At 47.0% G+C, this 25821-nt stretch overlaps 1 long non-coding RNA gene across 1 annotated transcript in view; it reads right to left on the bottom strand.

Annotated features, from left to right (window-relative positions):
• LOC148542746 (uncharacterized) overlaps nt 1-25821 on the bottom strand; it is a 97067-nt gene that overhangs the window by 41277 nt on the left and 29969 nt on the right. The window lies entirely within an intron of this gene.

Raw genomic sequence — 25821 nt, forward strand, 5'->3', positions numbered from 1 at the left:
CGTCGGCGCCATTTTCTCACTCGGCTGTGGACAGTGAAGAGGGAGGGTGGGAGTTAGTGCTGTGTAGTGTAGTGTAGTGTAGTGCTGCTGTTGTCCACTACTTCAAAGTCCATAGGGGCTGGCTGTGTTGTGCTGTGCTGCTGTTGTTAATAGGGGCTGTGTCCACTACTTCAAAGTCCATAGGGGCTGGCTGGACTGTGTTGTGCAGTCAGTTCCAAAGTCCTGTGCAGTGTCCCAGTCCTAAAGGGGTGCTGTAGTGTTGTCCAGGGGGTGCTCTGTCCATCAGGGGTGCTCCCCCCAAGTGCTAAAAAAATAATATATTTTCTGTGTTTGTGAATTGTGTGCGCAGTAGCCGCACGTGCATCAACAAAGTAGTGCCAAGCGTGCGCCTGTGTCATAAGTAAAGGGCCGGCTGGCTTGACCATTAAGGGTGCTGTAACCCCCGAAAGTACACTCCAGTCCAAACCAAAAAAAAAATTATTTTCTGTGTTTGTGAATTGTGTGCGCAGTAGCCGCACGTGCATCAACAAAGTAGTGCCAAGCGTGCGCCTGTGTCATAAGTAAAGGGCCGGCTGGCTTGACCGTTAAGGGTGCTGTAACCCCCGAAAGTACACTCCAGTCCAAACCTAAAAAAAAATTATTTTCTGTGTTTGTGAATTGTGTGCGCAGTAGCCGCACGTGCATCAACAAAGTAGTGCCAAGCGTGCGCCTGTGTCATAAGTAAAGGGCCGGCTGGCTTGACCGTTAAAGGGTGCTGTAACCCCCGAAAGTACACTCCAGTCCAAACCAAAAAAAAATTATTTTCTGTGTTTGTGAATTGTGTGCGCAGTAGCCGCACGTGCATCAACAAAGTAGTGCCAAGCGTGCGCCTGTGTCATAAGTAAAGGGCCGGCTGGCTTGACCGTTAAGGGTGCTGTAACCCCCGAAAGTACACTCCAGTCCAAACCTAAAAAAAAATTATTTTCTGTGTTTGTGAATTGTGTGCGCAGTAGCCGCACGTGCATCAACAAAGTAGTGCCAAGAGTGCCCCTGTGTCATAAGTAAAGGGCCGGCTGGCTTGACCGTTAAAGGGTGCTGTAACCCCCGAAAGTACACTCCAGTCCAAACCAAAAAAAAATTATTTTCTGTGTTTTTGAATTGTGTGCGCAGTAGCCGCACGTGCATCAACAAAGTAGTGCCAAGCGTGCGCCTGTGTCATAAGTAAAGGGCCGGCTGGCTTGACCGTTAAAGGGTGCTGTAACCCCCAAAGTACACTCCAGTCCAAACCAAAAAAAAATTATTTTCTGTGTTTGTGAATTGTGTGCGCAGTAGCCGCACGTGCATCAACAAAGTAGTGCCAAGAGTGCGCCTGTGTCATAAGTAAAGGGCCGGCTGGCTTGACCGTTAAAGGGTGCTGTAACCCACAAAGTACACTCCAGTCCGAACCAAAAAAAAATTTATTTTCTGTGTTTAGCCGCACGTATATATCAAATCGATATAACATAAATGGAGGACCAAACTTTCTCCGATAAAAATAAAATAGAGAAAGATCAAGAACCACTTCCTCCTAGTGCTGAAGCTGCTGCCACTAGTCATGACATAGACGATAACATGCCATCAACGTCGTCTGCCAAGGCCGATGCCCAATGTCATAGTAGAGGGCACATACAATCCCAAATGGCAAAGTTCAGGAAAATGACCTTGAAAAAGACATTTAAATCAGCTGAAGAGAAACGTAAACTTGCCAATATGCCATTTACGACACGGAGTGGCAAGGAACGGCTAAGGTCGATCCCTAGTATGTTCATGACTAGTGGTTCAGCTTCACATGACGATGGAAGCACTCCTCCCACTAAAAAAATCAAAAGAGTTAAGCTGGCAAAAGCACAGCGAAGAACTGTGCTTTCTAAGAAGATATCACAAATCCCCAAAGAGAGTCCAAGTGTGGTGGTGGTTGCGATGCCTGACCTTCCCAGCACTGGACGGGAAGAGGTGGCTCTTTCCACCATTTGCACGCCCCCTGCAAGTGCTGAAAGGAGCACCCACAGTCCACTTGCTGATATGCAAATTGAAGATGTCACTGTTGAAGTACAACAGGATGAGGATACTGGTGTAGCTGGCGCTGAGGAGGAAGTTGGCGAGGAGGATTCTGATGGTGATGTGGTTTGTTTAAATCAGGCTCCGGGGGAGACAGTTGTTGTCCGTGGGATGAAAAAGCCCATCACGGTCATGCCTGGGCAGAAGACCAAACATTCCACCTCTTTGGTCTGGCAATATTTCTATCCAAATCCGGACAACAACTGTCTTGCCATATGTACCATATGTAAAGGTGAAATAAGTAGGGGTAGGGACGTCAACCACCTAGGAACATCCTCCCTTATACGGCACCTGCAGCGCGTTCATAAAAAGTTACTGTCAAGTTCAGAAACTTTGGCTCAGACCGTAAGCAGTCCAGGGACACCTAAATCCCGTTGTCCTGTTGTATCCAAGCGCCTGCAAACCACACCGTCAACTCCCTCCTCGTCAATTTCCTCCTTAGTCAGGATCGGAAGTAGTCCTGCAGGCCATATCACTGGCATGACTGACTCTCCTATCCGGGATTCCTCCGGAGGATCCTGCATTGCTACGCCTACTGCTGCCGCTGCTGCTGTTGCTGTTGCTGCTGCTGCTGGGAGTTGTTCATCATCCCAGAGAGGAAGTAGGAACACCACTACTTTTACTAAACAATTGACCCTCCAACAGTCCTTAGCGAGGAGGATGAAGTACGACAGCAGTCATCCTGAAGCAAAACGTATAACTGAGGCCTTGACTGCTATGTTGGTGTTAGACGTGCGTCCGGTATCCGCCATTAGTGCAGTGGGATTTAGACAATTGATGGAGGTAGTGTGTCCCCGGTTCCAAATCCCGTCTAGATTCCACTTCACTAGGCAGGCGATACCGAGACTGTACAGAAACGTCAGAAAAAGTGTCCTCAGTGTCCTGAAAAATGCCGTTGTACACAATGTCCACTTAACCACGGACATGTGGACAAGTGGAACAGGGCAGACTAAGGACTATATGACTGTGACAGCCCACTGGGTAGATGTATCACCTTACGCAGCAACAGCAGCAGCGTCACCAGTAGCAGCATCTCAGAAACGCCAGCTCGTTACAAGGCAGGCTACGCTGTGTATCACCGGTTTCAGTAAGAGGCACACCGCCGACAACCTCTTAGAGAAACTGAGGGAATTCATCGCCCAGTGGCTTACCCCACTTAGACTCTCCTGGGGATTTGTGATATCTGACAACGCCACCAATATTGTGCGGGCATTACATCTGGGCAAATTCCAGCACGTCCCATGTTTTGCTCACACAATAAACTTGGTGGTGCAGAATTTTCTGAAAAGCGACAGGGGCGTGCAGGAGACGCTTTGGGTGGCCCGAAAAATTTCTGGCCACTTTCGCCATTCAGCGACTGCGTGCCGAAGACTGGAGCGCCAGCAAACACTCTTGAACCTGCCCCGCCATCACCTGAAGCAAGAGGTTGTGACGCGGTGGAACTCAACCCTCTATATGCTTCAGAGGATGGAGGAGCAGCAAAAGGCCATACAAGCCTATACATCCACCTATGACATAGGCAAAGGAGGGGGTATGCACCTGACTCAAGCGCAGTGGAGAATGATTTCCGTGTTGTGCAAGGTTCTTCAGCCCTTCGAACTTGCCACACGTGAAGTCAGTTCAGACACTGCCAGCTTGAGTCAGGTCATTCCCCTCATCAGGCTTTTGCAGAAGCAGCTGGAGAAAGTGAAGGAGGAGCTAAGACGGAGCGATTCCGCTCGGCATGTGGGACTTGTGGATGAAGCCCTTCATTCGCTTTGCCAGGATTCCAGGGTGGTCAATCTGTTGAAATCAGACCACTACATTTTGGCCACCGTGCTCGATCCTAGGTTTAAAGCCTATGTGGTGTCTCTCTTTCCGGCCGACACAAGCCTGCAGAGGTGCAAAGACCTGCTGGTGAACACACTGTCAGCTGAAGCGGAACGTGACACGTCAACGGCTCCTTCTTCATTTTCTCCCGCAACTGGGGCTGCCAGGAAAAAACTTAGGTATCCTAAGCAACCCGCTGGCGGTGATGCAGGGCAGGCAGGACCAAGTTTGGACATCTGGTCCGGACTGAAGGACCTGGCAACAATTTCTGACATGTCTACTGTCACTGCATATGATACTGTCACCATTGACAGAATGGTGGAGGATTACATCGGTGACAGCATCCAAGTAGGCATGTCAGACAGTCCATACCTGTACTGGCAGGAAAAAGAGGCAATTTGGAGGCCCCTGTACAAACTGGCTCTATTTTACCTGAGTTGCCCCCCCTCCAGTGTGTACTCCGAAAGAGTGTTTAGTGCAGCCGGGAACCTTGTCAGCGAAAGGCGTAGGAGGTTGCTTCCACAGAATGTGGAGAAGATGATGTTCATCAAAATGAATTATCAGCTCTTCCAGGGAGACCAGCCTCCAGAAGGTACAGAGGGACCTGTGGTGGTGGATTCAAGTGGGGACGAGTTAATACTTTGTGAGGATGAGGATGTACACACTGAAGAGGGTGAGGAATCGGTGGATGAGGAGGATGAGGATGACATCTTGCCTCCGTAGAGCCAGTTTGTGCAGGGACACATTAATTGCCAGCTTGTTTTGTGGGGGCCCAAACGAACCAATCATTTCAGCCACAGTTGTGTGGCAGACCCTGGCGCTGAAATGATTGATTTGTTAAAGTGTGCATGTCCTGTTTATACAACATAAGGGTGGGTGGGAGGGCCCAAGGACAATTCCATCTTGCACCTCTTTTTTTCTTTGCATTATGTACAGTTTGGGGCCTAGTTTTTCTAACTGCCATCCTGCCTGCCACTGCAGTGTCACTCCTAGATGGGTCACGTGTTTGTGCCGCCCACTCGTGTCGCTTAGCATAGTCATCCAGCTACCTCGGTGCAACCTTTTGGACATAAAAACACTATTGTGAGGTGTGAGGTGTTCAGAATAGACTGGAAATGAGTGGAAATTAAGGTTATTGAGGTTAATAATAGCATAGGAGCAGAAAAACCTACAAATTCTGTGATTTTAGCTGTTTTTATGCTTTTTTTCAAAAAAATACAGATCCAAAACACAAAACCCAGAACCCAAAACACGGAAGGGTGGTTTTGGCAAAACCAATCCAGATCCAAAACACGAAGAAAGATCCAGATCCAAAACCAAAACACAAAACACGAAAAGTGGCCGGTGCACACCCCTAATATATATATATTTTACGGCTATAGTCCTTTTTTGATCAATTTAAGATTGCCTTGTTGATGTCATTAGTCGTTTTTCCTTCCGACATCATCACCAAGAGATTTAGGGCCTGAGCCATCACAGATCGCAACAGCATATGTAGATCAGCCGATGGTGCGTGTGCACTGCAGCGCACGTGCGCAGGTTAGCATTGTGATCGCACTGAAAACTTGTATGCAGATGCAAAGCCATCACAGAGTGAGTGACAGGACGTCAGATGTGACCACCCACATCTATAGCGAGCTGCCAAAAAGACCATCGGGCTTGCGACGAGACCCTTGTGGTAGGGTCTCGTCTGCCGCAAGCCCTGGAGTGCTTTTGGCTCTATCAGAACCGAGAGCACTCCCACTGACATCACTTGTGATGTCAGTGGGGCCGGCCCCAGACGGTAGGCGTTCCCATGGGAATGCCTCCGTCTGGCCAGCCATGCCCCCGGCACGCCCACCAAAGGGGGCGTGCTGTCACTCACCATCGACAGCACGCCCCCTTTGTAGCGAGACCCGGAGCGACGGCTTGGTCATCGCTATCCGGGTCTTGCGCATGCGCACGACGAAGCCAGCTCCCTCGTGCGTATGCGCCCTGGGCCAACATCGACCCGCTTGCGAGTGCGTCTGAATCAGGCCCTCTGTTTCATGTACATACTTTATGGGCCTGACTAGCCCTATTCAGTAGTAGCTTGGAATTGACAGCCCATTTCAACGCCTGAATCCAACCTGTTCGTAATTTCCATTAATGTTTCACACACCTAAACCTTTATCATCAAATAATGTATAGAATAGAGAAAACTGCATCAAGATCCGTCCAGTCGAGATTAGCCCAGACAAAATGACAGATGCCTACCATATATTATATATTTAATGATTATTCTAACGGCATTTTGGGCGTGCACCTGTTATCAAGGATGCCCAAAACGCTGTTGGAATAAACATCAATATTGTTTATGTAGAGTGCCGCCTTCTGCTGCTTTATTTTGTGTTGGAGTACAGTAGCGTTACTCCTAGGATGGTACCAGCGCACAGATATTATTATTATTTATTATAGGTGTACCAGTGAGTGGCGGGAATTTGCAAGACACCGGCCGGTCGCTATTAATCTTGTCACAGCCCCTGCATCTCATAACAACCTCCGGCATCCCATATATTCACCACAGCCCCTTGCATCTCACCATAGGCCCCTGCTTCTCACTCCTGCTCCTTGCATCTCACCAGTGTCACCACAACCCCCACTGTTGCTGCTCTGCACCTGGCTGGGACCAGGCCACTGGGATGTGCTGTGAAGGGCAGGGGGATCATGAATGAGATATTCGTATTGCAGCTACTGTAAGCATTATCAGCAGCATGTCCCCATGGCTAGGGCACCTGTGCATATTTCCGCAGCCTCCATGGCAAACCCTCCCCAATTGCCGAACATGGCTGTGAGCAATGTCCTCTTTTCACAATATACCCTGTATTTCCTGAGCTTCCTGTTGAGCTTCCTCTCTGTGGTGCTCCTGTCCGAGAACAGCGCTGCCTTCCATAGGAGGTGACGCCTATTCACCTAGGGTGTGTGGCTTAGTGGGAACATCATGCTGGAGAGGTAGCACTTCACAGTGGAGGAGAGTGGGCGGAGTCCGCCTGCGGGTTCAGTGTAAGGATGAGGTGTCACAGCGTGCCGGATCCCGGGGTCCACGTACCGGGTCTGGCAACACTGGTGTTGGGCTATGTCTGCAAGGCAAGGGGTGGGAGGTCCCTGGTGCTTGCTGCTATAAGACTTACCCAGCTGTTCTATGCAGCTGCCCGATGCATGCTTCAGCATTTCCCCGACGGCTTCCGGATTGTGTCTGCTGCTCCCATAGGGCCGTGCGACCACTCAGTAATAGTTTTTAAATGGCCATACATGCCTCCAGGTGACATCGCAGGAGGCGCTAAACTCGAGTCTCCTCCTATTTAAGAAAGCCTCTGAGTGCACTCCTGTGCCATAATATAGGCTCCCAAACCTTACTCCAGCGTTCTCACCTGTGATTCTCTGCTTGTTTCTGACCTTGGGCCTGATTCAGAGCCGTTCGCTATTTGCGGTCGTTCGTTCAAAAACAAGGGGTGGCTATTCAAATGATCCGTTCGCAAATTGCAGTCTGTTCACACCTCTAAGTCTGAACGAGCGAGCAAAACATACGCTCGTTTATTTGTTAAAAACGCCCCCTGGCCGCTCGCACCATACGTCATGTCCGCTATTTATTAGATTAATCGAGTACATCGACCAGCGTATGAACTGCTGCCTATTCTTGTGGTTGGTTTTTGCTACCACAATCTTGCGAGCAGTTCTGGCTATAAAATAACCCAGTGACGTGGTCAATGATGCTGCTGTATTAATTATGCACACCCATAAAACGCCCGTTTTGACCTTTAAGCACGCCTGCGTTCTGATCTCCACTCCCCATTTTCAAGCACCTTCCCCTGTTACCACCCACATACGCCTCATTCTGTCACTCAAAATAGCAGGCATTCGCTCTATTGCGAGCACATGAATTTCGGCCGCACTGACTGGTTCGCGCATGGGTATAACGATCCGTACGCATGCGCAGATGTGCGAACATCGCTCGGAACGAGCGTACTGCCGCTAGCGAGTGGCTCTGAATGAGGGCCCTTGGCTTTGTTCATGACCCTTGGCTATCCTCCATGACCTGCATACGTCTGCTCCCTGGTACCGTATTGTCCGTTTGGTTCTGACCCGGCATGTCGACTACGCTGTACATTTCATCGTACTCTACTCCTATCTAAAGAACACCAGCACTTGTATTAGGGAACCTGGTCTGAGGGCTGCGACCTGCGTGTCAGTCAGCTAAGTAAGAACTTCCTTGCAGGTGTCCCTGGTGAATATCGCTGGCACAATAGACGCCACGCCTCAATACTAGGTCTAGTCAATTTCAAAATACAGGTCAGCATCCATTATCTATCCGTGAGTTGTGACAGATGGATATCGCAATCCGATGGTCACTAACCATCAATTTGTTCCGATAGTAGTTTTACCATTTGATGGTGGCTGTCCAATGTTTTCCATCATCGAAAAGAAATCAAATGGTTGTTTGTTTTTATTAAATTCCTGATAGCTATGCCTCCCCTGGCTCCTTCCTGTTGGAGGCTCTGTCACTCTCTGGGCCTGATTCAGATTTGGTAATAGACTAAGACAGAACAAGTAACTCTGGGCCTGATTCAGACCCGCTCGCGAGTGCTATGCGCTCGGAAGTGCGTCAATGGTGGCCCGGGCAAACCGTCACTCCGGGTCTCGTACCAAAGGGGTACGACAGCACGGCCCCGTTGGTGGGCAGGCCGGGGGAGTGGCTGCCCAAACGGAGGCATTCCCATTTGAACGCCTCCGTTTGGGGGCGGCCCCACTGACATCACGAGTGATGTCAGTGGGAGAGATTTCGGCTCTGTGAGAGCCGAAATCTCTCTGGGGCTTGCGGCAACGAGACCCTACCACAAGGGTCTCATCGCAAGCCCGATGGTCTTGACCATCGCGACCATCTTCCTGGCCGCTCACTATAGCTGTGGGTGGTCACCCACAGCTATGCGAGCGGCCAGGAGGCCGCTCTAAAAAACAAGAAGGCCGGCCCTGATTCAGAGCGAGCGCTCTGTCAGAGCGTCCGGCTCTGAATCAGGGCCTCTGGGCCTGATTCAGATCTGCTCGCAAGCACTGTGCGTTCGCAAGCCGGTCGATGGTGGCCCAGTGTGCATGCGTCGATGGAGGCGGCTCCGTCGTGCACATGCGCGAGACCCGGATGGCGACGGGCAAACTGTTGCTCCGGGTCTCGTACCAAAGGGGGCATGCTGTCGATGTTGAGTGACAGCACTCCCCCTTTGGTGGGCGGGCCGGGGGCGTGGCTGCCCAGACGGAGGCGTTCCCATGGGAACGCCTACCGTCTGGGGCCGGCCCCACTGACATCACAAGTGATGTCAGTGGGAGTGCTTTCGGCTCTGTTAGAGCCAAAACCACTCTGGGGCTTGCGGTAAAGAGACCCTACCACAAGGGTCTCGTCGCAAGCCCGATGGTCGCAATGGTCTTGACCATCGCGACCATCTTCCTGGCCGCTCGCTCTAGCTGTGGGTGGTCACCCACAGCTATGCAAGCGGCCAGGAGGCCGCTCTGAAAAACAAGAAGGACGGCCCTGATTCAGAGCGAGCGCTCTGTCAGAGCGTCCAGCTCTGAATCAGGGCCTCTGTACCTGAACATACCAAGTGCTGCAAATCACACATTTGTTTGCATGTGGGGTGAATACTGGCTCCTTTTGCATGTAGTCTACAAATCCTGGACAGCCTTATTTTTAAACTGGAATTAAGATTTCAGTTTGGACAAAACCCCCAAATCTTCTCAGGTTCTGGTAGCCGCCGGAATTCCAGGACATCGTGTCTTCCGGCTGCAGGATCTGACAGTCTTGCTGGTCACCAGGCAACATGGACGCTTAGCAGGGACAGTGCCTGTGGTTGCTGAGAGACTAAGAGAGCGAGTGGCCGCGAGCACTGCTGGGTTTGCTGGATAGATGTGCAGTCCTGCAGCTGCTGGTCATTGTGTCATTTGCTTGCTTGCACATTGATTGGTGGAGTTCCTTGTTATAAGGCAGGTGGCCCTGGCCCTTTTTGACGGTTATATTTTATGCCACGTGTGTAGACCTTGGTCCCTGTCCGTGTTTTAGTAAGAATCTCTGCCATTCAGAATTCTACCTGTTCCTGCTGACTTTGCCTGCCTTGTTTCATCGGCAATTATTGTCACAGCTTAGCCGCTTATAGCCACCACTGAGCGGCAACTTCAGCTCACAGCCATTGAGCAGCGTCTCTTTCACGCTGCCTTGTCGCCCCTGCGACTACAGACCATGGCCTTGGTGCTCTTAATCATCACAGAGCTGTGACTTCTGACCACGGCCTAGCTGCTAACTACCATCAAAGAGATGTGACTTCAGACCACGGCTTAGCCGCTCACAACCACCACTAAGTTACGACTCCTATCCGTGTTCTTGTCTCGCCACTGCCAACTGTGTACTGCTACCTCAGCTGTGGCCTTGCCGCTCTATTCAGTATCTTTACTGTGTCCTGACCACCTGCCTCACAGTGTCAGTACTTCTCTCAGCTAAATCCTTGTCTGCTGCCAAACCGCTCAGTCAAACACACTCCTGTTATCAGTTGTCACCAGTGCCCGCCTTCTGCCACTAGCCACAAACACATCTAGCGACCACCTGAATTGCCGTGTAAACCTCTACGGTCCCATGCATACGTCCAGGTGGCAACCTAAGTACCGGTAAGTGTATATAGCTCTAGGGGAACAATGGGGGGGGCTGTTGTTGGCTTGAAGACCTCGCTAAAGAGACTCTAGAGGTCTTACACAGGATGATCCAAGTGATCACAAGTTAACACAGGCTTAACCTTACTGTAGGAAGTCTGCACTCAGTGTCTGGTACTTAGCCTCTAGGCCAGTGGTGGTGAACCCTGGCACTCCAGCTGCTGTGGGACTACATATCCCAGCATGCTCTGCCACAGTTTTAGAATTCCCTAATAGCAAAACTCTGGCAGTGCATTCTGGGATATGCAGTCCCACAGCAGTTGGAGTGCCAGGGTTCGCCACCACTGCCTAGGCTATTGCAGCAGAGGTTGTATATAGTAGCTCACTCAGGAGCGGATTTAACAATATACACATTTTGCGCCAACAACTTTCATTACTTATTGCAGAATATCATGGCAATAAAAATATTTTATCTGGGCAGGTTATCAAATTAGTCTTGCTTCGAAATAGGCTCTGAAAAGAGTCCATGCCAGCAAAGGATAAAAAGTATGAGAGACGATTTTCTAACTCGCTCCACCTCCAAAGTTGGTACCTGAGAAACAGATCAGCAGCAGCTATCATTAGATGTGAAAATGAGAGGTCTACAGGGAACTTGCCAGAAGGCAACTACTAAAGTATAATTGACGCAACCCATTTATGAGGCTGCATTTCTGACATTGTATGACATACTGACATGCAGTCATGGTATCGAGAACACAAAAATGAAAGCAAAACTATTGTACATAGCAGAGCCCTGCTTACCTACTCTCCAGGAAGTTGCAGGAGACTCACATTTTTTGGGGTAATCCCCTGCACCCCCAGAAGAATGGTTGGATCTCCCATATTACATCCACTTCCTAGTGACGTGGCCAGGATGGCGAGTTAATTGCCGGGAATCGTTCGTATGCGGGGAGGGGGCAGGGCTAAAATAATGTGACTGAGTCATTTTAGCCAAGCCCCTTCCTCATGGTCCCACAAATTGTGACATTTTGTGATGGGGTGGGGTCTAATGACATAAAGAGCCCGGTAACGCCTCCTAGATGGTCAACTGCATCTCCTCTCCAACTTCTTCTTAAAATGTCAGCAAGTATGGCCCTTCTATTCCCAGATAAAAGTTCATGCAAGGCGTACAGTTATGGAGTAAATGCTCAGAAAAAAAGTACAGCTTTACAAAAGTGATGGTGTTGCCCATAGCAAACAGTGTCTGGCTATCATTTATCTGGCACATTTTAGAAAAGTGTAGCTAGAATTTGATTGGCTGCTATGGATGACACCTCCCCTTTTGTAAAACCTACACTTTAGAAAAAGTACTCAGAAGTGTCAAAAGAGCAAAGAGGTTTATATACAGCCTCCATTGATGTTGTGGACGGGTTCTGGACACCTACATCATGACAGTAAAGCAAGCAACTATTCAAGTCCTGTTTCTAGTACTAGTATAGATACATGGAGAAGACAAGGCAAGCACCATTAATGACATGATCATAAAGATGGTAAAATGTCATGATCATGACCAGAGTCTACAAACATGAACACCTATGCCCTGCCACACTTCTGAGATCATCTGCCTCTTCTGAAGAGTAAAGTGTCGAGAAGAAAAGGTAGCTGCATAAATGATGTAACTTTTACATCCATGGCTACCAGGTAGATACAGTATACAGTAGTGCACTATAGTGATGGTTCCTTCCATGGCAGCAAAACAGTTAAGGATGAGTTGGCAAGCGTGCTTCCATGAGGCTGTCTTAAGCTGGCCACACATCTAAAGATTATGGGGTATATTTACTAAAGTGCGGGTTTTTAGAAGTGGAGTTGTTGCACATAGCAACCAATCACATTCTACTTAACATTCATCCAGCTCCTCCTAGATAATAACTAGAATCTGATTGGTTGCTATGGGCAACATCCCCACTTCTAAAAACCCGCATTTTAGTAAATATACCCCTATCTCTCCAACCAGCCAACTAGTTGATTGTTTGGAATGAAATCTGGTAAGGTATAAAAGCAAATGACAATCAGAAATTTGCTCCCAAACGCCAGAAAATTGACAAAAACTGTTGGTTGAACAAATTGTTTAGATCAAACATTTAACAAACTTGTCTGACAACCATTTTCATCTGTTTTCTGGCATTTAGGAGCAAATTGCTGATCATCATTTACTCCCATACGTTACCAGATTTTCATTCCAACCAATCAACTAGTTGGCTGCTTGGACAGATAATCTTTAGATGTGTGGCCAGCTTTAGACTCTGGTGATGACCTGCAGACGGGAGAATGTCTGGGATTTATAAGTAGATTTGTATTAGATTATGTAACATTAAAGGTGCATACACACACAACGATTTTTTGAATGATTATCGTTAAATGATATCGTTAAACGATAATCGTTTGCAAAAATCGTTCACTTTCTGAGTCAAACGATGAACGATTTTCGTTCATGCGCGTTCACGTTTGTAGTTTGTAGTTCAGTCAGACTTGTCAACTCAACGATTTTCAGTAAGGGAATATGCAAAAATCGTTTGTAGTTCTAAAAAATCGTTCCTTACATTTAAATGAACATAGTAAATGAACAACTTTAGTAAACGATTTTAGTTCATTTTTTCAAGGGAGAAAATCGTTGTGTGTGTATGCAGCTTAACAAATAATATAAAAATGTTCCACTTCTCTGGTATAATAAAAAAGCCTCTGTAGGTTGCAAATATTTGATATCATATACACACACATTAGTATTTATTACCAATATTTTCTAGCACTAATCATCTTGGAAATGATGTTCTGTTTTAAAAGCAGTGTGGTATCAGTTTCTTTGTCTTTATCTTGGTGCAGGTCTATGTGCAGAAGCTGTATAGCCAGCAAGTTCAAACAGTATGGGAAAACATCACAGCACAGCTGCTCAGAGAAACATAAAGAGGAATAGGGTAAAGTTTATTATGCAATAAAAAGTAGATAAGAACAATTGTACTCTCCATGGTTAGGAACTATCAGACATGTTAGCAATAAAGTCTAGGCAGCCATGACATGACGATGTGACGTCACTAATAAAGACTGGAACAGGCTTCAAGGTCGTTTCACCTTCACAACTTCATCAGGAAATCCCTCAATGGATAGTTTCACCAGATGAAATGTCATTATGCTATATGTAAGAAAACATGTCAAATTAAAAACAGTTATTTTAATTCTACCAGATTACGATTAATGACAGATTAATTAAGATAACAGAAAGAAATCACCAGCTGAGTAAAATATACATTATAATGAAACAATACTATAATGGTGCATACTAGGGGTGAGCGGGTTCGGATTTCTGAAATCCGAACCCCCCCGAGCCCCCCCGATCCGAGTCCGATCCGAATCAGGCTGGACTTTTCCCGCCTGACTCGGATCTGAAATCGAGGCAAAACGTCATCATCCCGCCTTCCGAGTCTCGCGGGTTTTGGATCCTATATAAGGTACCCACGTCGGCGCCATTTTCTCACTCGGCTGTGGACAGTGAAGAGGGAGGGTGGGAGTTAGGGCTGTGTAGTGTAGTGTAGTGTAGTGCTGCTGTTGTCCACTACTTCAAAGTCCATAGGGGCTGGCTGTGTTGTGCTGTGCTGCTGTTGTTAATAGGGGCTGTGTCCACTACTTCAAAGTCCATAGGGGCTGACTGGACTGTGTTGTGCAGTCAGTTCTCCATAGGGGCTGTGTCCACTCCAAAGTCCTGTGCAGTGTCCCAGTCCTAAAGGAGTGCTGCAGTGTTGTCCAGGGGGTGCCCTGTCCATCAGGGGTGCTCCCCCCAGGTGCTAAAAAAATAATATATTTTCTGTGTTTGTGAATTGTGTGCGCAGTAGCCGCACGTGCATCAACAAAGTAGTGCCAAGCGTGCGCCTGTGTCATAAGTAAAGGGCCGGCTGGCTTGACCGTTAAAGGGTGCTGTAACCCCCGAAAGTACACTCCAGTCCAAACCAAAAAAAAATTATTTTCTGTGTTTGTGAATTGTGTGCGCGGTAGCAGCACGTGCATCAACAAAGTAGTGCCAAGCGTGCGCCTGTGTCATAAGTAAATGGCCGGCTGGCTTGACCGTTAAGGGTGCTGTAACCCCCGAAAGTACACTCCAGTCCAAACCAAAAAAAAAATTATTTTCTGTGTTTGTGAATTGTGTGCGCAGTAGCCGCACGTGCATCAACAAAGTAGTGCCAAGCGTGCGCCTGTGTCATAAGTAAAGGGCCGGCTGGCTTGACCGTTAAGGGTGCTGTAACCCCCGAAAGTACACTCCAGTCCAAACCAAAAAAAAAATTATTTTCTGTGTTTGTGAATTGTGTGCGCAGTAGCCGCACGTGCATCAACAAAGTAGTGCCAAGCGTGCGCCTGTGTCATAAGTAAAGGGCCGGCTGGCTTGACCATTAAGGGTGCTGTAACCCCCGAAAGTACACTCCAGTCCAAACCAAAAAAAAAATTATTTTCTGTGTTTGTGAATTGTGTGCGCAGTAGCCGCACGTGCATCAACAAAGTAGTGCCAAGCGTGCGCCTGTGTCATAAGTAAAGGGCCGGCTGGCTTGACCGTTAAGGGTGCTGTAACCCCCGAAAGTACACTCCAGTCCAAACCAAAAAAAAAATTATTTTCTGTGTTTGTGAATTGTGTGCGCAGTAGCCGCACGTGCATCAACAAAGTAGTGCCAAGCGTGCGCCTGTGTCATAAGTAAAGGGCCGGCTGGCTTGACCGTTAAGGGTGCTGTAACCCCCGAAAGTACACTCCAGTCCAAACCAAAAAAAAAATTATTTTCTGTGTTTGTGAATTGTGTGCGCAGTAGCCGCACGTGCATCAACAAAGTAGTGCCAAGCGTGCGCCTGTGTCATAAGTAAAGGGCCGGCTGGCTTGACCGTTAAGGGTGCTGTAACCCCCGAAAGTACACTCCAGTCCAAACCAAAAAAAAAATAATTTTCTGTGTTTGTGAATTGTGTGCGCAGTAGCCGCACGTGCATCAACAAAGTAGTGCCAAGCGTGCGCCTGTGTCATAAGTAAAGGGCCGGCTGGCTTGACCATTAAGGGTGCTGTAACCCCCGAAAGTACACTCCAGTCCAAACCAAAAAAAAAATTATTTTCTGTGTTTGTGAATTGTGTGCGCAGTAGCCGCACGTGCATCAACAAAGTAGTGCCAAGCGTGCGCCTGTGTCATAAGTAAAGGGCCGGCTGGCTTGACCGTTAAGGGTGCTGTAACCCCCGAAAGTACACTCCAGTCCAAACCAAAAAAAAAATTATTTTCTGTGTTTGTGAATTGTGTGCGCAGTAGCCGCACGTGCATCAACAAAGTAGTGCCAAGCGTGCGCCTGTGTCATAAGTAAAGGGCCGGCTGGCTTGACCGTTAAGGGTGCTGTAACCCCCAAAAGTACACTCCAGTCCAAACCAAAAAAAAAATTATTTTCTGTGTTTGTGAATTGTGTGCGCAGTAGCCGCACGTGCATCAACAAAGTAGTGCCAAGCGTGCGCCTGTGTCATAAGTAAAGGGCCGGCTGGCTTGACCGTTAAGGGTGCTGTAACCCCCGAAAGTACACTCCAGTCCAAACCAAAAAAAAAATTATTTTCTGTGTTTGTGAATTGTGTGCGCAGTAGCCGCACGTGCATCAACAAAGTAGTGCCAAGCGTGCGCCTGTGTCATAAGTAAAGGGCCGGCTGGCTTGACCGTTAAGGGTGCTGTAACCCCCGAAAGTACACTCCAGTCCAAACCAAAAAAAAAATTATTTTCTGTGTTTGTGAATTGTGTGCGCAGTAGCCGCACGTGCATCAACAAAGTAGTGCCAAGCGTGCGCCTGTGTCATAAGTAAAGGGCCGGCTGGCTTGACCGTTAAGGGTGCTGTAACCCCCGAAAGTACACTCCAGTCCAAACCAAAAAAAAAATTATTTTCTGTGTTTGTGAATTGTGTGCACTGTGGCTGCACGTGCATCAACAAAGGAGCAGCGCCAAGCGTGCGCCTGTGTCCCATAAGTAAAGAGCCGGCTGGCTCATTTCTTAAAGGGTGGTGTAACCCACAAAGTGCACTACTCTCCAGCAAAAATAAAATAATATTTTCTGTGTTTGTGTGCGCTTTAGCCACACGTATATATATCAATATAACATAAATGGAGGACCAAACTTTCTCCGATAAAAATAAAATAGGGAAAGATCAAGAACCACTTCCTCCTAGTGCTGTTGCTGCTGCTGGGAGTTGTTCATCATCCCAGAGAGGAAGTAGGAACATCACTACTTTTACTAAACAATTGACCCTCCAACAGTCCCTAGCGATGATAATGAAGTACGACAGCAGTCATCCTGAAGCAAAACGTATAACTGAGGCCTTGACTGCTATGTTGGTGTTAGACGTGCGTCCGGTATCCGACATTAGTGCAGTGGGATTTAGACAATTGATGGAGGTAGTGTGTCCTCGGTTCCAAATCCCGTCTAGATTCCACCTGCATCCTCAAAGCAGCAGCGACAAGCGTGCGTCTGTCTGTTAAAGGGTGGTGACACCCTCAAAGTGTGCTACACAAACAATTAAAATACTGTTCTTTTTTTTTCTGTCTTTGTGAATTGTGTGGGCTGTAGCCGCACCTGCATCCTTAAAGCAGCAGCGACAAGCGTGCGTCTGTCTGTTAAAGGGTGGTGACACCCTCAAAGTGTGCTACACAAACAATTAAAATATTGTTCTTTTTTTTTTGGTCTTTGTGAAATGTGTGGGCTGTAGCCGCACCTGCATCCTTAAAGCAGCAGCGACAAGCGTGCGTCTGTCTGTTAAAGGGTGGTGACACCCTCAAAGTGTGCTACACAAACAATTAAAATATTGTTCTTTTTTTTTCTGTCTTTGTGAATTGTGTGGGCTGTAGCCGCACCTGCATCCTTAAAGCAGCAGCGACAAGCGTGCGTCTGTCTGTTAAAGGGTGGTGACACCCTCAAAGTGTGCTACACAAACAATTAAAATATTGTTCTTTTTTTTTCTGTCTATGTGAATTGTGTGGGCTGTAGCCGCACCTGCCTCCTTAAAGCAGCAGCGACAAGCGTGCGTCTGTCTGTTAAAGGGTGGTGACACCTCAAAGTGTTCTACACAAACAATTAAAATATTGTTCTTTTTTTTTTGGTCTTTGTGAAATGTGTGGGCTGTAGCCGCACCTGCATCCTTAAAGCAGCAGCGACAAGCGTGCGTCTGTCTGTTAAAGGGTGGTGTAACTCTCAAAGTGCTCCAAAAAATAAAAAACTATTTTTTTAATGTGTTTGTGACTTGTGTGCGATGTAGCCGCACCTGCATCCTTAAAGCAGCAGCGACAAGCGTGCGTCTGTCTGTTAAAGGGTGGTGACACCCTCAAAGTGTGCTACACAAACAATAAAAATATTCTTCTTTTTTCTGTCTATGTGAATTGTGTGGGCTGTAGCCGAACCTGCATCCTTAAAGCAGCAGCGACAAGCGTGCGTCTGTCTGTTAAAGGGTGGTGACACCCTCAAAGTGTTCTACACAAACAATTAAAATATTGTTCTTTTTTTTTCGGTCTTTGTGAAATGTGTGGGCTGTAGCCGCACCTGCATCCTTAAAGCAGCAGCGACAAGCGTGCGTCTGTCTGTTAAAGGGTGGTGTAACTCTCAAAGTGTTCCAAAAAATAAAAAACTATTTTTTTAATGTGTTTGTGACTTGTGTGCGATGTAGCCACACTTGCATCCTCAAAGCAGCAGCGACAAGCGTGCGTCTGTCTGTTAAAGGGTGGTGACACCCTCAAAGTGTGCTACACAAACAATTAAAATATTGTTCTTTTTTTTTCTGTCTATGTGAATTGTGTGGGCTGTAGCCGCACCTGCATCCTTAAAGCAGCAGCGACAAGCGTGCGTCTGTCTGTTAAAGGGTGGTGACACCTCAAAGTGTTCTACACAAACAATTAAAATATTGTTCTTTTTTTTTTGGTCTTTGTGAAATGTGTGGGCTGTAGCCGCACCTGCATCCTTAAAGCAGCAGCGACAAGCGTGCGTCTGTCTGTTAAAGGGTGGTGTAACTCTCAAAGTGCTCCAAAAAATAAAAAACTATTTTTTTAATGTGTTTGTGACTTGTGTGCGATGTAGCCGCACCTGCATCCTTAAAGCAGCAGCGACAAGCGTGCGTCTGTCTGTTAAAGGGTGGTGACACCCTCAAAGTGTGCTACACAAACAATAAAAATATTCTTCTTTTTTCTGTCTATGTGAATTGTGTGGGCTGTAGCCGCACCTGCATCCTTAAAGCAGCAGCGACAAGCGTGCGTCTGTCTGTTAAAGGGTGGTGACACCCTCAAAGTGTTCTACACAAACAATTAAAATATTGTTCTTTTTTTTTCGGTCTTTGTGAAATGTGTGGGCTGTAGCCGCACCTGCATCCTTAAAGCAGCAGCGACAAGCGTGCGTCTGTCTGTTAAAGGGTGGTGTAACTCTCAAAGTGTTCCAAAAAATAAAAAACTATTTTTTTAATGTGTTTGTGACTTGTGTGCGATGTAGCCACACTTGCATCCTCAAAGCAGCAGCGACAAGCGTGCGTCTGTCTGTTAAAGGGTGGTGACACCCTCAAAGTGTGCTACACAAACAATTAAAATATTGTTCTTTTTTTTTCTGTCTATGTGAATTGTGTGGGCTGTAGCCGCACCTGCATCCTTAAAGCAGCAGCGACAAGCGTGCGTCTGTCTGTTAAAGGGTGGTGACACCCTCAAAGTGTTCTACACAAACAATTAAAATATTGTTCTTTTTTTTTTGGTCTTTGTGAAATGTGTGGGCTGTAGCCGCACCTGCATCCTTAAAGCAGCAGCGACAAGCGTGCGTCTGTCTGTTAAAGGGTGGTGACACCTCAAAGTGTTCTACACAAACAATTAAAATATTCTTCTTCTTTTTTCTGTCTTTGTGAATTGTGTGGGCTGTAGCCGCACTTGCATCCTCAAAGCAGCAGCGACAAGCGTGCGTCTGTCTGTTAAAGGGTGGTGTAACCCTCAAAGTGTGCTCCACAAACAATAAAAATATTCTTTTTTTTTTCTGTCTTTGTGAATTGTGTGGGCTGTAGCCGCACTTGAATCCTCAAAGCAGCAGCGACAAGCGTGCGTCTGTCTGTTAAAGGATTACATCGGTGACAGCATCCAAGTAGGCATGTCAGACAGTCCGTACCTGTACTGGCAGGAAAAAGAAGCAATTTGGAGGTCCCTGTACAAACTGGCTCTATTTTACCTGAGTTGCCCCCCCTCCAGTGTGTACTCCGAAAGAGTGTTTAGTGCAGCCGGGAACCTTGTCAGCGAAAGGCGTAGGAGGTTGCTTCCACAAAATGTGGAGAAGATGATGTTCATAAAATGAATTATCAACTCTTCCAGGGAGACCAGCCTCCAGAACGTACAGAGGGACCTGTGGTTCCAGCAGGGACGAATTAATACTCTGTGAGGATGAGGATGTACACACTGAAGAGGGTGAGGAATCGGTGGATGAGGAGGATGAGGATGACATCTTGCCTCCGTAGAGCCAGTTTGTGCAGGGACAGATAAATTGCCAGCTTGTTTTGTGGGGGCCCAAACGAACCAATCATTTCAGCCACAGTTGTGTGGCAGACCCTGGCGCTGAAATGATTGGTTTGTTAAAGTGTGCATGTCCTGTTTATACAACATAAGGGTGGGTGGGAGGGCCCAAGGACAATTCCATCTTGCACCTCTTTTTTTTCTTTGCATTATGTACAGTTTGGGGCCTAGTTTTTCAATGCCATCCTGTCTGCCACTGCAGTTTCACGCCTAGATGGGTCACGTGTTTGTGCCGCCCACTTGTGTCGCTTAGCATAGTCATCCAGCTACCTCGGTGCAACCTTTTGGACATAAAAACACTATTGTGAGGTGTGAGGTATTCAGAATAGACTGGAAATGAGTGGAAATTAAGGTTATTGAGGTTAATAATAGCATAGGAGCAGAAAAACCTACAAATTCTGTGATTTTAGCTGTTTTTCTGCTTTTTTTCAAAAAAATACAGATCCAAAACACAAAACCCAGAACCCAAAACACGCAAGGGTGGTTTTGGCAAAACCAATCCAGATCCAAAACACGAAGAAAGATCCAGATCCAAAATCAAAACACAAAACACGAAAAGTGGCCGGTGCACACCCCTAGTGCATACACACTGTCAGATATGTCAGATGAACGATATAACCAACGATTTGAACGATTTTTACCTGTATTAAAATGAATGAAGTCTGACAAATCTGACTGCAAACACATCAGATGTCAGATATCGTTATCTGACAAACAGGAACGCGCATCATCGTTGCAGTCACACATGTCAGATTTTCTATCAGATATGAACGATTGAACGATTTTTAAAATCGTTATTGTTCAGATCTGCCAGAAAATCTGACGGTGTGTATGCACCATTAGGCATATTTATTATATGTGATGGCAGTGGTTCTCAAGCTCGGCCTCAGGACCCCACACAGCTCACATTTTCCAGATCACCTAGCAGGTGCACAGGTGTACTCATTACTCACTGACACATTTTAAAAGATCAACAGGTGGAGCTAATTATTTCACTTGTGATTCTGTGAGGATACCTGCAAAATATGCACTGTTGCGGGCCCTGAGGACCGAGTTTGAGAACCTGTGAGTTACGGTTAATAGAAAAAAGTCTCAGTGAACAAACATTCATTAGAAACTATGTAAAAACTATTCAAGGTTTGCTCAGTAGAAATAAAGAAAAAAGGGAGGAAAGACAAGAATACATTTAAAATTTCTGAAAGTTACTATTCCAATAAACACTATTTCAAATCAAGCGTTAGATTGAATCCCTGTGGATATATTGGGCCTGATTCAGAGCCGGACGCAAGTGGCTGCTCGTTCGCTCCGAGCGATGTTTGCCCAACTGCGTATGCGTACGGATCGTAATACGCATGCGCGAACCAGTCAGTGCGGACGAAAATCGTGTGCTCGCAAAATAGCGAATGCCTGCTATTTTGAGTGACAGAATGAGGCGTATGTGGGTGGTAACAGGGGAAGGTGCTTGAAAACGGGGAGTGGAGATCCGATCGCAGGCGTGCTTAAAGGTGAAAACGGGCGTTTTATGGGTGTGCATATTTAAAACATCAGCGTCATTGACAACGTCACTGGGGTTTTTTTTAGCCAGAACTGCTCGCAAAATTGTGGTAGCAAAAACCAACCACAAGAATAGCGAGCAGCTCATACCCTGTTCGATGTACTCGATTAATCTAATAAATAGCGGACATGACGTAGGATGCGAGCGGCCAGGGGGCGTAGTTTCCCAAAAAACGAACGCAAGTTTTGTTCGCTCGTTCAGACCTAGAGGCGTGAACAGACCGCAAACAGCGAACGGTTCATTTGAATAGCCACCCCTATTTTCTGGACGAGCGAGCGCAAATAGCGACCGGCTCTGAATCAGGCCCATTGTTTCTAATGCCAATCCAATGCAGCTCTTTATTGCATAAATATAATATTTTCTGTAGAGATGTGCTGGCTCGGATAGGTTCGGATTTTCCCGCTATGTTTGGATTTTTCCTCGCCAAATTTCGGTTCTCAGAAAGAGGCAAAATGTCATCTTTCATGGACTTTTGTGAGATAATGTTTGGAGATGAAAATGGCTATTTACTCCATTGCCCTTTATTATATTTCAAATAAATTGCAGAAAACGATGATATCTATGATTTTGAGATTTCTGGCAATTGTGATTTTTTAAGTTTTAAAAGTAGTGAAATGAAAATGGCCAAAAATGGTTGTTCCAACTAATTGTTTTATCTAATCGTTCTAGTGTAGGGGGAAAGGTTTCCAACTTTCCCCCCAAACACTGTAAGACAATGTCCGCCTACTTTTTCATCATCCTCATCAGGGGAGTGCCTGTCAGCCCGGAATCAGAGGCACTGGGCACAGAGTGGGAGGATGATCGGTGCTGCACCAGCCGCTATGCACCCCACACCAGAATCGGCAGACACCTTGCACCATGATCACTGGTGCACACACACCTCTGTGGGTGCCCACCCCTCCGCGATCACAGGTACACCCCCACACGAGCGCCCCCTACATGCCCAAGTAATAGCATTAGAGCAGTGCAATTGCACTGTTTTATTTGGACAGACAAGTTGAACAGTTGGATGTTTGGAGGATAGTTGGTAGGATGTATGGCCAGCATAAGTCTTCTATTGTTAGATTTCTAAAAAAACTTAAAATGTAGATAAATTAACCAATGATGCTATGTTTCTCAAACTCATTCCTCAGGGAGCACTGTATGTGTTCCATGTGTCCTCACAGAATCACAAGGGAAATGATTAGATCACCTGTGAATCTTTTAAAATGTGTCAGCCTGTAATAAATAGCCGTGTGCACCAACTAAAAAAAAACGAAATCATACACTGTTAGTGCTCCCTGAGGAATGAGTTTGGGGAATGAGGTTAGCCTAGACCAGGGCCGGCCAAAAGGTCGATTGCGATCTACCAGTAGATCACGGAGCTCCCGCTGATAGATCACGACCGACCTGCTGCAGTTCCTGGGAATGCTGGTCTCTGAAGTGATCAGAGACTAAAGAAGCCTCTGATCACTTCAGAGGTCAGCGTTCCCAGTGATGCAGTGCGCGGGAGCGCGGATGACGTCATGACGTCACCTGCGTCTCCCGCAATGTGAAGAGCCTGCGCACCTGCTAGATCTAATTAGATCCAGCCAGCGGCAGGCAGCGGACATCTACGCACTGGCCAGGTAAGTAATGCACAGGGGTGGGGGCACCAGTACTGGGGGCACAGCATAAGGGGCACTACTAGGGGCAGTAGTGGTGGACTAAGGGGGCACTGTACAAGGGGCACGGCATAAAGGGCACTTCTGAGGGCACTACTGGGGCACTGCATAAGGGGCTCTAATGCAGGGGCATTGCATAATGTTCACAACTACAGGGGCCTTGCTTAAGGGGCTCTAATACAGAGGGCATTGCATAATGGGCACAATTACAGGGGAACTGCATAATGGGCACAACTACTGGGGGCATTGCATAAAGGGCACTACTACTGGGGGCATTGCATAAAGGGCACTACTACTGGGAGCACTGAAAAAGGGGTACTACTAAAGTGGGCATTACATAAGGAGCACTACTACAGTGAGCATTGTATAAGGGGCACTATTGTGGGAATTGTGTATAAGGGGCACTATTGTGTGTCGTAATGTGAATAAGGGATACAACTATGTGGTGTAACGTGATTAAGATGATGCTGTTGTGTGGAGTAATTTGAATTGGGGATACTATGTGTGATTTTGCCAGGACTGACCCCACGTCCCTTGCTGTGAGGTAACGCCCCCTTTTTTTGCATACCACGCCCCCGTTTTTGGCTTGGTAGATCACGAAAGGTTTTAAGTTTTAAAAGAAGATCACAGAGTCCAAAAGTCTGGCACCCCTGGCCTAGACCATACCAATATAAAACGTTTAAGTTAATAACCAATTAAATAAAGACATTGACAACAGAAACTGTCATGAAAATGGGCAAAACTTTCATTTGAAATTGATTAAAAATTAAGATGGCAAGAAAGCATGGAAGCTGCCAGAAATACCCAATCTCAGTTAGTATTTAATCATATGGAGCAGGTCCCTGAACCTCAATGTTATCTGGATATGCCAGGGTACCACTCCCCCTCTTTCACATGGTCCTGGACTTTTTCCGACAGAAAGTGACCACCCCATCCCTGTGGTGGCAAAGAACCTATCCTGGAGCAAATAGGAATGCCTTGCATCCACTTTTGTGCCCAATATAGCTGCCAGTGACCAGTGCTTTCCCACTGAGTTATCCTGACCTGCAAAGGAATAAATTAGTGGACGAACAGACAAAATAAAACAAATAACTGACAGACACATGAACCAGGCTACAACAGGCAGGAGAGAAATCAAATAGGAAAATAGGCAGACTTTCCTGTAAGCTCACAGTAAAACTGGAAATACACCTAAACGACAGATCGGCCGGCCATCAGATGGGCCAATCGATCTGGTAAGAGTTCTGCACAAATGAATTGGGCATACACACTTACCAATCTGCCGTCCGGCATGCCTTGCTACTAGAATCAGTAGTGACATCATTGTCTGCGGCTCCTGCAGCCTGCAAATAGATCGGTCAGCGGGTCGCCTGTACACACAGGGATATGACATCTGTCGTGCTGCAGAGCGACATGATATTCTGTAAGGGGTACCGCTGGAAGTGTGTGGCCAGTGGCTCAGTCTTCTTCACACCAGACTCCAGAGGCGGGAGCGTGATGTGATGTTGTGACATCAGCGAGGTGCTCCTGCAGCCCAGGCTGAAGCCAGCCAAAAATAGAGGAGCACACGAGTTGTCACTCCGCTGAGCACTGTGACCTGCTTGGCGGTGCAGGCTGCAGCTAATGGCAGTAAGGAGGCCTTACTTTCACTACTGCCTACACTAGGTACCAAATATGTGCATGCAAACAGACATATTTATGCTTACATCTATGAGGCTGGTACAGAATCAGACACAAAGTGACTGGCTTTGAGTGACCTACAGTAGCCAGATTTGCTAATGTCACTGCGACTTTCCATGCAGCTAATGTGTATATCCATGCATCGTCAAGCAGGATACTGCAGTGCCCACTGATTTTATGCCAACAATAGCATCTATCATCATTAGTATCAGAACTTGTGCCAGTCCGGTGCTAGAGATCCATCTGATACAGGCTTCCCATCGCCGTACACACAAGTCACACAGGGCTTCTTGCTAAGCACCCATGACACTCCCATGAAACACAAATTTGTTGCTCGTTGCCATCCAGTTCCTGACAATTTCACGCACAGAGATCCATCTGTGTAGTCCACTTTCTCGTGTGCTCTGCTGGTTCGGTTGTTGGAATGTGAGTATGCAGGTCGCTTGTCAGAGAGTGCACCTCATGGGGTTGTGAGGTCTTAGGTCAACTGACCATAGTCTGCGTTGGCGCAGTGCATGTGGATGTCATGTCCCATTGTTAGACTAGGGACCAGGCTTGTATTAGATCAGAGGGGCAAGCAATGCATTTCCTTTTAAGCAGACACAATGATAAATGTACAACGCAATTTTAAACTCTATACATTGCATCACAATATCTATTTTTTAGACATCAACTGTTTCAGCACACAATTGCACCTTGTGTTATATAGAGTCAGGTGCATAAATATTGGGACATTGACAGAATTTTCATATTTTGGCCTCTATTCACCACCACAATGGCTTTGAAATGAAACAAACAAGATGTGCTTTAACTGCAGACTTTCAAATTTAATTTGAGGGTAATTACATCCAAATCAGGTGAACGGT

The sequence above is a fragment of the Taudactylus pleione genome, unplaced genomic scaffold (assembly GCF_031769625.1).
Source record: "Taudactylus pleione unplaced genomic scaffold, aTauple2 ptg000009l, whole genome shotgun sequence".
NCBI classification, from domain to species: Eukaryota; Metazoa; Chordata; class Amphibia; order Anura; family Myobatrachidae; genus Taudactylus; species Taudactylus pleione.